The sequence below is a fragment of the Helianthus annuus genome, chromosome 12 (genome assembly GCF_002127325.2).
Source record: "Helianthus annuus cultivar XRQ/B chromosome 12, HanXRQr2.0-SUNRISE, whole genome shotgun sequence".
NCBI classification, from domain to species: domain Eukaryota; kingdom Viridiplantae; phylum Streptophyta; class Magnoliopsida; order Asterales; family Asteraceae; genus Helianthus; species Helianthus annuus.
The window spans coordinates 141,628,275-141,640,155 of record NC_035444.2 but is presented as its reverse complement, the minus strand read 5'-3'; positions in this window follow the sequence as shown (position 1 = coordinate 141,640,155).

The window sequence follows — 11,881 nt, the reverse complement described above, 5'->3', positions numbered from 1 at the left end:
AAACGCTCGTTTTTTGGTGCAATTTTTATAAAAAAATAATATCGTATGAAAGAGTTATTAACGTTTAAAAAATGGGGGGGGGGGGATTGGAGGAGAGAGAAACTATTGGCTTGGATTGACTAGAATATCCCTAAACAAACTCACGCGTCTCTTTTCTTCCCTTCAATTTCCATGATTTAATCTTAGGCCTTGATTAACTAAATGGATGGTCAAGATCGCTTCCTAGCATTCTTAGCCAAATAAACTTTCTATTGTATCTCCACCCTTAACACATATTGCATTATTATTTGCATAAAGTTCTTTTAAACTTTGTGATTCACACACATGGATGGGTATCCTGTTCCTCAACGAACAATCAGTGGCGAAACTTGAGATTTACGACCCTGGGGTGAAAATCATCCGACCTAAAAATTTCTATAAAACCGGGGGGTCAAAAATGTATATACCCAAAAATTTCTATACGAAAACTACACACTCTCCACTACTGAGCGAAAAGTTCGAGGAGTCGGCCGTCCCCTTCCGCTCTTTAAAAGCTTCGCCCATACGAACAATACTATGATTATATTCCTTAATAGACTTATATAGCTTATACTGTTACAATCAACTACTAGTTGAGTTCCAAAAATGGTAGTACGCAAATTTGTTAAGCAAAATATAAACTAAAGCATACCAAGTACCAACGACTTGCTCTTCATTGTCACAAGACATGTTTATAAGTGCATATATAATGTATAACACTATAAATTAAAAACAATAATATTAGGGGCGGATCTAGTATGGATGGGGTGGGGTTGCATGAGCTACCCTTTAATTTTTTGACAAAGTACAATTTTAATGTAATTTTTATGTATCAGCTAATTTTGCTCAAATATTCCATAGGCATAAACCCTTTTTTTAACGGCAAATTTAGATCATTGACGGACCACTGTAGTATCATCGTGTCACCAGTGGAACCACCCGATCATATCCATCTCCACTAGGCATAATGCCTATACACCAATTCAGGAGAAAACCCAATAAATATGGAAAAACCCCCTTGCGGGAATCGAACCCAAGACCTATTGGTCCCAAAGTCTTATCCCACCCCCAAGATGCCACTAGGCTATAAAGCCATAGGCATATGCATAAACCCTTCAGCCGTTCTAATTAGTAAACATCTAGAACTAATCCTAGCTCTTGATTATCAATACATAAATCTAAATCAATGGCCAAGATTTGATGATGAAAATACACTAGTATATTTTACGATTTGGTGATGTAAATCAATTACCAGAATTTGTTCACTCACTTCACAAATACACTAGTGTTCACTCTAGAACCCTTTGTCACACCCTGACTTTTTCGGAAGCGTGATTATTTGGTGTGACTTCTTAATACCATAGCATTCAATCATAACAACGCTATATGATAAAAACATGAGATGTTCATCCATTAATTAAGTTTAGAAAATACCACAACATACTTGTCTGAAATATCGACACCAAAATAAGTTACAAACCATGACTTGTTTAAATGAGTTCACAAAGACTCAACAAAAGACGTTAACTGAAACCAAGTTTAGAAACATGTATCCCGTCCAGGAATAGGATACATCTTCTAAACTCTACGACCATGGATGACATCCTTTATTCAAACGCAGCTTGAAGACACATGCGCACACCTGCCAGATCTCTTAGTTCCCTGAAATACATGTAGTTAAAAATATCAACAAAAGTTGAGCGAGTTCATGTGTTCGTGAGTATGTATAAACCTTTGTGTTCAATATATGTATAAAAGTCCCGGTATGATAGCAAACAAGGAAAAGATCACCAATGGTTTGCAAGGCCACTGATATGTGTGACGGTGTAGGAAGACTCAAACCTAGCAAATTTGTACCGGGCTTCCGGCTGGAAGACATACTCACCACTATGGGCCACCCTGGCCTCATGGTGTGGGCTCGCTACACCCAAATAGATCTATCACTCATGCCCCTCGGTCCTACAAGAGGATTGATGGCCTCAAGTATACGCCTACCCAATCACATGATCTATGGTTCTTTCTTAGGCTGACCATACTAATTGTATTGTAAGTAATCCTTTGTAACATGTATTTCACCCCCGAAGTAAATAAACAAAACAGTTTAAAGAAAATGGGGACATGAACTCACAGTAATGCGTCTTCAGTACCGGCAACTCAAACCTCCGCAGCTGGCACGGCTACCTACAGTGTATTAACGTCTATTAGACGAACGTGTCGTGCCTTGGCTTAGAGTTAATGTTTTTGAGTTGCGTTTCTTATGTTCCCAATATTATTCCAAGTTATAATTTCTTGTTAAAATAATAATTATTTTAACTTTAAATTATATTTAATTTTGGAATAATTTGTTTAACAATATTTCGTAACAATACTTCTATAATATTTAATTTTCGTATTTTCCTTCCCAAGGATGGGGGTATTTTATACATGTACTTTCGTAGTCTCGACATAATATATTTTTAAGTCTAACTTATAAAATATATTTAAACTCATTTGTTCCAAAAATAATGTATTTCAAGAAAATATATATGTTTCTCAAAAATCATATATTTTCTAAATATTCTAGGAAAAATATATTTTTACTTCCCAAAATTAATATATTTTTCTCTTTGTCAAAATATGATATAACTTTGTAATATTTACAAAAATCATATTTTCATTTCTTGTATCCAAAATAATATTTTACCAAAAATATATAGTAGCGGTATTTACCGAAATATTTCGTAAGTTACGTTTTTGCGTTCGGTTCCACAATATTAAGTGTGTGTAACTTATATATTTATTCCTTTTGATTTTTGGTATTATTTTGGAGTTGTAAATTTTTGATATTTGTAAGTTATATTATTTTACCCTGAAATAATATAACTATTCCACAAAGTATACAAATATTCACACAAGTGTCTTAATATAAAATATATATTCTAAATATATATTTATCCATTTTTATTTATAAAATCAACCTCCAGTACTTGTATTTTTGTTACAAAAATTATGGCAAAGTTTATATTGAAAAACATGGTTTAAGACATACTTGCAAACACTTGTTTAGAAAATATTTTCTAAGTGTTTGTATTTTTAGAAAATTTTGCCATAGTTCCCTTTGAAAATGGAGGTGTCCATGTTATTTAGCATATCATTTTCTTTTCAAAATCAACACACATTGATCAACAATCAAACCCTAAACATCTTGCACTTACCAAGTGCAAAAACTATACAATTTACATAACAACATGAACTTGATCTTTCACAAAAACGTGTAGTAACTTGGTAAAGTGTTTAGTGGGTTTAGTTATCCTCCAAAATATATTTACTTCTTGATAAACCTCATTCTTGGAAGTTTTAGATGTTTACAACTTGTAAACATGTTTTACAAAAATGTTTATTTATAACGTCTTCTTGTTTCTCTAGCATTTCTACACTTATTTTATCACTAAAAATAGTGTAGGTTTAAGTAAAAACCATGATCTATTAAAAATCATATTTTAAACTTGGTTCTCTTGGAAAATCATACATAAATCTTGAATCTACAAGTTTACTAGCTTACTTTGTGTTAGTGCATGCATCTGTCGACTTTGTCTTGTATCGAGTCTTGCTCTAGATAGGTTAGATCAGGGCACGTAGATCGAGAAAATAGGAAGTTTAAGGTTGTATTGAAGGTGATTTCGCTTGAGAGAGAGTGATTCTGCTTGAAATAGTTTGGAGCGGAATAACAACCATCTTATTCCGCTTGAACCATTTCAAGCGGAATCAAGTCCCTATATATACCTTTAGAGCGAAATCAGATGTAACAGTTCTGAAAATCATACCGAGGTGCTGCCGGTTTGATTCTTGCGTGTAATCAGTGTTATATTAATCTACAAGGTGTTTAAAGTGAAGTACAAGCTGTTTCTAAGTCAGTTTCTTAGTTTCCGCCTCTGAAACTGATCAAAACTTCTCTAAACGACTCATTCGGGTCAGCTACACGATCCTACAATTGGTATCAGAGCTCAGGAGGAGGAGTTCTGCAGATTACAGCTGAATTTCATTGTGTTTTCTGACTTCTACACCTTCTTTCTTGAATTGAACAAATTTTCACGGTTAAAATCAGCTCAATTTCTCACAGATTGTGTAAAACTACATATTAACAAAGCCTTGAAAGATTTAGACCAAAATTCGCATTAAAAATAACTGAAATGGACCTTAGAAGTGATTTCGCTTGAACGAACATAGTTTTTAATTCCGCTCGAGAGTGTTATTTCGCTTGAGATTTCCAAGCGAAATCAGTGTTTTCGCTTCAAAAGTGATATTCCGCTTGAAAAGTTTCAAGCAAAATCTGTGATTTCGCTTCAATCAGTATTTCGCTTGAAAATTAACTTGTTATTCCGCTTGAAACTTTAATCTTTGATTTCGCTTGAAGTTTGTTGTTTCAGGTGATTCCGCTTGAAGACATTTTGGTTATTTCGCTTGAACTTGACTGTTTTTGGAAAATTGATTACTGAAACATGGAGAACGAGTTTTACAATGCATTTGCTACTCCGACTACTCCGGCAGTGATTGCTCAACACATGAATTTGGAAAACGAAACGGGAACTACGCAAAAACCCCCAAAGCTAATGAGCATAGAAGAGTATTACGTATGGAAAGATAGATTCGAAAACTGGGTTCAAGCTAACCATCTGAGATCATGGGAATGTATTCTGAAGAAGTATGTTCTACCACGGACTGAGCCGCAAGTTGAAAAAACGATTTCTGAATTTAGTGATCAAGAACGTGACATGTACAAAGCTGAAAAGATGATGATCAGTCTACTTCAGCAACCTATTAAAGAAGACATCTTTGTATTGCTTCAACTTGACAAGACATCAAAATCAATTTGGGATGCTCTTTGAGTCAAGTTTGAGGGTAGTGAGATTATGATTACGAGCAAAAAGGCACTGCTTAAGAAAGAATTTGATCTATTCACTAGTTTGCCCGGGGAAGATACAAAGAAGCTTATTGAAAGATATTGCCACTTAGTATGATCCATGTCGATGCTAAGCATAACCAAAGATCGTGAAGAATGGGTCGAAAAGTTAGCTGATGCTTTACCTCAAAAAGAGTGGGGTACTTACTTGATGATCTTGAAGAACACTGTAGTTTATGATGGTTTGACAATTTCTCAATTTACTGAGAAGATTGAGGGTCAAGATCTGGAAAAGCAAAAGATTGCGAGGATGAACAATCCAAGTGGTCAACAAGACGTGAAAATGTATTACAAAGGAAATGTTCCAGAAGTTGAAAGAAGCCCGAAGATTCAAACTGCTTTTAGTGCTGGAAATTCATCAGAAAATCCTGATCAGGGTTCTAACAACAGCAGTGGATTCTCTTCATATCCGAGTGTTAATCCAAAAGATACAACATCAAGCTTTCAGCATCAAAGCTCTAAAAGTGGAAATGATTATGTAATACAATGCAACATTGCTTTGAATCTTCCAGATGGTCAAAGTTTCTCTGAAGAAGTTGCGAAAGATCACATGGCATTACTTGGTTCTGTGCTACTATCCTATGAAGGTTTAGTTGCAGGGAGGATCGAAAATCCTATGCTTACAAAGGAAGATTACGATCAGATAGACGCTGAAGAAATGGAGCTCATGGACATCAAATGGTGTCTAGCTAGTGTCCTAAGAAGAGCAGAAAAGTTCAAATTGATTACCGGAAGAAATAACTTTCTTGATGCACATGTTTCTACTTTAGGTTTTGATAAATCTAAAGTTACTTGTTTTCGATGCAGGGAGAAAGGTCATTTTAAGAGGGAATGCAGGAACAGAGAAGCAAGTAAAGTTAAGAATCCGTTCGGAAAAGATGACTACTACCAGAAAGCCATATATCAACATGTTGGTCAGCAACAACAACAAGAACCACAAGTGGCTCGTGGTAGAAAAGTGATTGAGGATTCAAAGAGAGCATGTTTGGGAAATCAAGAAAGTTTTAACTAGAACAAATACATTTCATCCAACAACAAAGCATGCCTAATCAATCAAGATGACGAAAGGCTACCTGAAGGCTTTAGCTGGGATATGTTTGTTGATGAAAAAGGAGAGTTCAAAGCTTTCATTGCTAAGATTGTGAAAGAACCAGATATGTTTACCGAGTGGATGAAATCTATTGGAGTTAGTGTGAAGGATGAAGATGAAAAATCTGTTTCATCAGAAGAATGCTCACAGAGTTCAGATAAGAATTTACATAGTGATGAAAGTTCAGAAAGAGAAGTTGTTTTTGATCAAACACCATCTGATTCTAGTTCTTCAGATGATAGTTCTGACAAATCAGTAGAGTTCGATCAATCACCAGCTGATGACAGCAGTGATGATGAAGAAGAAAGACATATTAATGTTGCAAAAACTCATTTCTCTCCTGAAAGTTTTCATTTTTATTTTGCAGATCGCTTGGAAAAGCTGAAGGAGAGAAGAGCAGCAAAAGAGCAAAAGCAGGTAAAGTCTGAAAGTCTTGCTCAACAAGAGAAGACTATTCAAAATGAAGAAGTTAATATTGGTGCTGAGGAGGTTGGTGAAACAGAAAAGGTGACTGAAGAAGAAAAGGTGGTTGAGGTGGTGAAAACAATTGAAGTAGAAAAGATTGTGGAAGTCATCAACCCTTGCACAAAGTGTCTAGAAACATGCAAGGAATGTGCAGCTAAAGACGAAAAGTTGGCTGAGTATGAGAAGATGAAGGAACAATTGTTGTTCAATCTTAACTATGTGAAGGAGTCTTATGATGTATTGAACAGAACAGTAACTGGTCTTCAAAAGACAAATTCTGAAAGAGAAAATGCCTTGACAATGATGAATGCAACGATGATGACTAAGCAGAAAGCTATTAACTTCTACATCGAAGAAAGTGCAAAATGGAAGCAAGAGTTAGAGACCGAGAAAATTGAGAATGAAAGAATCAGACGCTTATTACAAAGTTATTCTAGTTCTGATTATCTTATTGATCGAATTTATCCGACTGTTGCAAGTATGGAAGCGTTTCAAGATGAGAAGCCTAAGAAGAAGGATACTGGTAAGAAACCAACTGTTAGCTATAACAAGTGTCCGCCTCCGATCTGGGAAGGTTATTCTCCCAGAAAACCAAATGAAGAGCAAGTCAAAAAGGCAGTCAATATAAAGTTAAAAACCGATACAACTGATGAATTACCAGAAAACATTGATGTCACTTTCACATCGTCTGACACTGATCATGAGTCTGAGTTAATCAAAAAGGTGGTCGATCAGGTGTTGGATACTGATGAGGAGTCTGAGTCAAAGTCTGAGTCTGGAGGTTCAAGTTCGTCAGTCAACAGTTCAAAACCGATGGTTAAAATGAATTACAGTAAAGAGTTTTTGTTATCAAAATCGAATTTGGATGATGAAACATTTGAAGTTGCATACACTTTGAATGATTCTGACAAATTATATTCTGACAAAGAGTTTCCAATAAGAAGTGTTCGTTTTGACATGATCAAAAAGGTTTTCAAAATGACAGAAATTAATATTTCTGAAATAAAAGATTTAAATCTTACTGGAAAACCTAAAAAATACACTTCAAGAGTTCAACAGCGATTAAACAAGAAAAATGGTTACAATTCTGGTTCTGGTTTTCAAAAGAAACCAAACCATAATGGTAATTTCAAAAAGAAAGGTCTTGGTTTTATTCCACCAGAAAATTATAAAAATGAGAAAAATTCTAAAACAAAAACATAATTTGTTTCAGGTGGAAGTGCTGAAGATGAACAGAAGAAACCTTTCTGGAGACAATCAAACCAGGAGTTTCTTGCTGAGAAGAAAAGGAAAGGAACTGGAGTGTTTCATCCAAAAGAAACTAGAACATGTTTCAAATGCAATGAAGCTGGTCACATTGCATCAACTTGTTCTCAAACGATAAAGACTAAGCAGGGAGTTTCTGAAAAATTGAAAGAAAAAGTTGTTGATATTGAATCACCAACTGAAAAATTCAAAATTTTTGAAGATTCGACTTATGAAGTTGGTGAGAGTTCAAAGAAAAATTTTTACAAAAAGAAAGCCAAAGACAATCAAATGTGGGTTGTCAAGAAGTGTGATGAAAAAATCGGCGATGAACCTGATTCCACAAAATCAGAGGAGCCACAGTTTGAGGTTAAAAAGGAAAACTCAGTACCTCCGACGGATGATGAGAACTTTCCACCATTGAGGTCTGAAAATTTTAAATCAAAAGTTGGTAAGGTTGAGATATCGAATCAATTTTATTCTGAAAAGAAAGAATTTGATGTCGATAAGGCGTTTAATGGAAACGTGAAAAATATTTTTGGAAAAATGGTTAATAGAAAGGTGAAAGGGGTAAAAGAGTTTTATGAAACAAAGAAAGCAACATATACCCTGACTGAAAGTGAACTTGATAAGCTATCATCCAAGCTTGCTGAGGCTTGGATGTCTGTGTTTAATATGTGAAAAGTGGACTATGCCAGAGATCCCAAGTTTGTAATCGCGGATCAGGAATCGGCATCATTCTTGTTAAAATAGATTGTGTGAATGAATTTTAAAGTTGATAAATTTTTACAGGTGATGGACTACGCTGGAGCTTCCAGGTTGGTAAGTGTGAAGTAGGAATCGACATCTTTATTAGTAAAATGTTTCTGTGTAGATGTGATATTCGTACAAGTAGTAATTCAAGGACATTAAGTTGTACTTGATTTATCTTACAACTGGTATAGAGGTTTGCTTGTGCATACTTGCAAGTGGTAAATCAGGGATATTAAGTTGTACTTGATTTACTACAAATGATTAAAAAATGAACAAGATGATGAACCAGTCCCTACAAGTGGTAAAACAAACTTATTTTCCGGAAAAATAATTTTGATTAAAACAAACTTAAAGTGTTTTGAAATCTAAATGAGAAAATAGTTTGTTGAAAGGGGGGGTTCTGATTGTTTATGCCAAGTGGATGGCGAATTGATGCGATTTGATATCGGTTGTCAATTTTTCTGTATAGTTTGTTTTCAACTTTCTTTAAATATGTTTGCATTTTAGGGGGAGTAAAAATTTCAGAAAATCCAAAAACATTAGAAAATTTGAAAAAGCCAAAAACATGATAAAATTCAAAAATGAGTTTTTGTTGTAAAAAGAGGAAATGATAGTACATCAGTGGACTGTCACAACATGCTAAAGAAATGGAAAGTTAAAAATGTGATAAACAATCTCACTGATGATATGCCAGTAGGTTTTTGCACATTTAGTAGATTGTGACGAGATATAAACCTAAATTTCAAACTTGCTTATATCGTGAGGAACAACTTCTTGGATATATGGGCAACCCCCAAAATCTTGTTTGAAAGGTCCCTCTTTCTGAGATACTAGGTCTTTATACTCAGTGATATCTGGGGTATTATCCTGGGACTTCTGCTGAATGGAAATTCTGACCTAGTCCCCGTATAATACTTTATGCAAAGCTTGAAATATAGCATCGCCCTCAGAACAAAAAATGATGAAACATTGAAAAATGCTAATCATGTGCTGTTGAAGAAAAGATCCTCTAAAGGGGACACACCAAAAGTCGAACCGTCATCTCTCTGCTGAACGGAAGTTCTGACCTGAGCTCTCACGGTTTCGCACCTAACCCCTTTACAGATATCATCTGTGGTATATTCACCTGTAAGACTGAATATTGGGATCTGGATATGGGAGTATATTCAAGTAGTGGGACACGCGAATAAGTTTAAGTGCTTAAAACATTAATATCGTATCTCAAAACAGTTGAACTTTGTGTGAAAATTTAAGAGGACCAATATACTGACAATCTAGGTGAATTGTTTAGAACTTAAAATGAAATGAAGCTTAACGGTGTTAGTGATTTGTCTCAGAAACTGATATGATCCTCTTACACAAACTCACAAAAATATTGTTTGTAAATATTTCTTTACTGTATTTCTTTAAAATCAAAAATCCAAAAAGATTTTTAGTGTGTGTTAGCATAAATTTTGGAAAATTCAAAAAGATTTTTTTTACAACTGATGTTGAAAAGCTGATTTTCAAAGTTCTAAGTGCTAAACATGATGACATTTTTGTGAAGGAGAGTCCGTGTTTGAAAACAAATGTGTTTTGATCAAATCTTCAAGTGGTTCATCAAGATTATAGTTAAATTTGAGAGGGAGTCTAAATACCTAAATTTGAAATGTTTAAATTTGTGAGGTTTACTTTGAGGTAGAGATTGTGTAGGTGTAAGTCTGAGCCAGGTGATGATCCTAAGCTGAATGAGAGCCAGGGAACGATCTTGGAACAACATTAGTAGAGCCAGGTTGATCGATCCTGAGAAGCTTATGTTTAAAGAGCCACACACACAGAATATCCAAAGGTAACGTAATATGTCCCAAGAGACTTAAATATTACCATGTGGTGGGTTGTTCCTCGAGGTACCCCCGCTAGTTTCGGCGCTTGAGGCCTCGTAATCTGCTATTGCTCGGGAGATCCTTTCTTGTAATTCGGCCTCAGTAGTGGGCAATCGAGTTTCTCTTCGTGGTGGCATCTTCTATAAGAAGATTGCGTTGGTCAGGTCATAATAAGTATAGTAAGTATGTAATACGCGCATGTGATATCATTTATCAATGTCATAACCGCAACAAGTAATCCAACAATGTATGTAATGAGAATGTTGCGATTGAGCTATCATATATCAAGACCACAATACAGTTTTACATGTTTCATAATATGTCATACATCAAAAGAGACTAAGGGTCACATCACCCTTGTCCGAATCGTCTAACAAACTACATCAGTCAGAAGTCAATAAGTCAAAAGTCACACTGTGGTCTTCAAAAAGCTGTGCAATCTAGCTCAATAGCTGTACTCTCATCAAAAGTATGCTATCTGCATCAAACCAAAAACCTCTAAGCTGATGGGGGAGGAGGAGGAGGTGGAGGAACGAAAAGCAACCTGCACAAATGCACCAAATCCTCCTCAAGTGCATGAACAATACGCAGCAGGTAAGCAATCTGCTGCTCCATAGTGAGGAAACGGACATCAAAATCAGGGTACGGTAGGAGAGGAGCTGGTGGTGTCGCGAATAGTGACTGACAATGACAAGGCGGAGGACGCGGGATCCCCTCTAACTCCATGACTCTCCTACACAGCATCTCCTGCTGGAGCGGTAGTGACAAAAGCAGATCATCCCTCGAGTATCCAATGTGGAAGGGATGGTATGGATCAGATATAGGCATCACGTTGGGCGGAAACCAAATCAGTGGCTCGCCCGTGGGTGTAGAAGAAGGAGCAGTGTGTGTAAACTGTGGCATGAAATGATCGGCTGCTGACACAGAAGGTATGTGACTGGGCTGCTGACTTGATGGTCCTTCCCCTGGACGGGGAGGATGGATATCCTGAAGAAATGTGATCGGTAGATCTGTGTGGTGAATGTCAGACTCATGTGGGTGAAATGGGGCGATATCAATGGGTGCCTGGGTAGATGCAGGTGGGGGAGTAACGGGTCGAAGAAAAGGAGGGTAGTCGTCGTCGTCCTCAGTCCACCCATTGCGGGTGTGTGCATATATGGGATCTATATGGGTAGCAAAAGGAGCGCGATCAACAAGTACAGGGATCGGGTCAGGCAAAGGTGGTGCAACAACTGGTACATCGACAACAACGACTGAAGCTCTGATACCAAGCTGTCACACCCTGACTTTTGCGGAAGCGTGGTTATTTGGTGTGACTTCTTAATACCATAGCATTCAATCATAACAACGCTATATGATAAAAACATGAGATGTTCATCCATTAATTAAGTTTAGAAAATACCACAACATACTTGTCTGAAACATCGACACCAAAATAAGTTACAAACCATGACTTGTATAAATGAGTTCACAAAGACTTAACAAAAGACGTTAACTAAAACCAAGCTT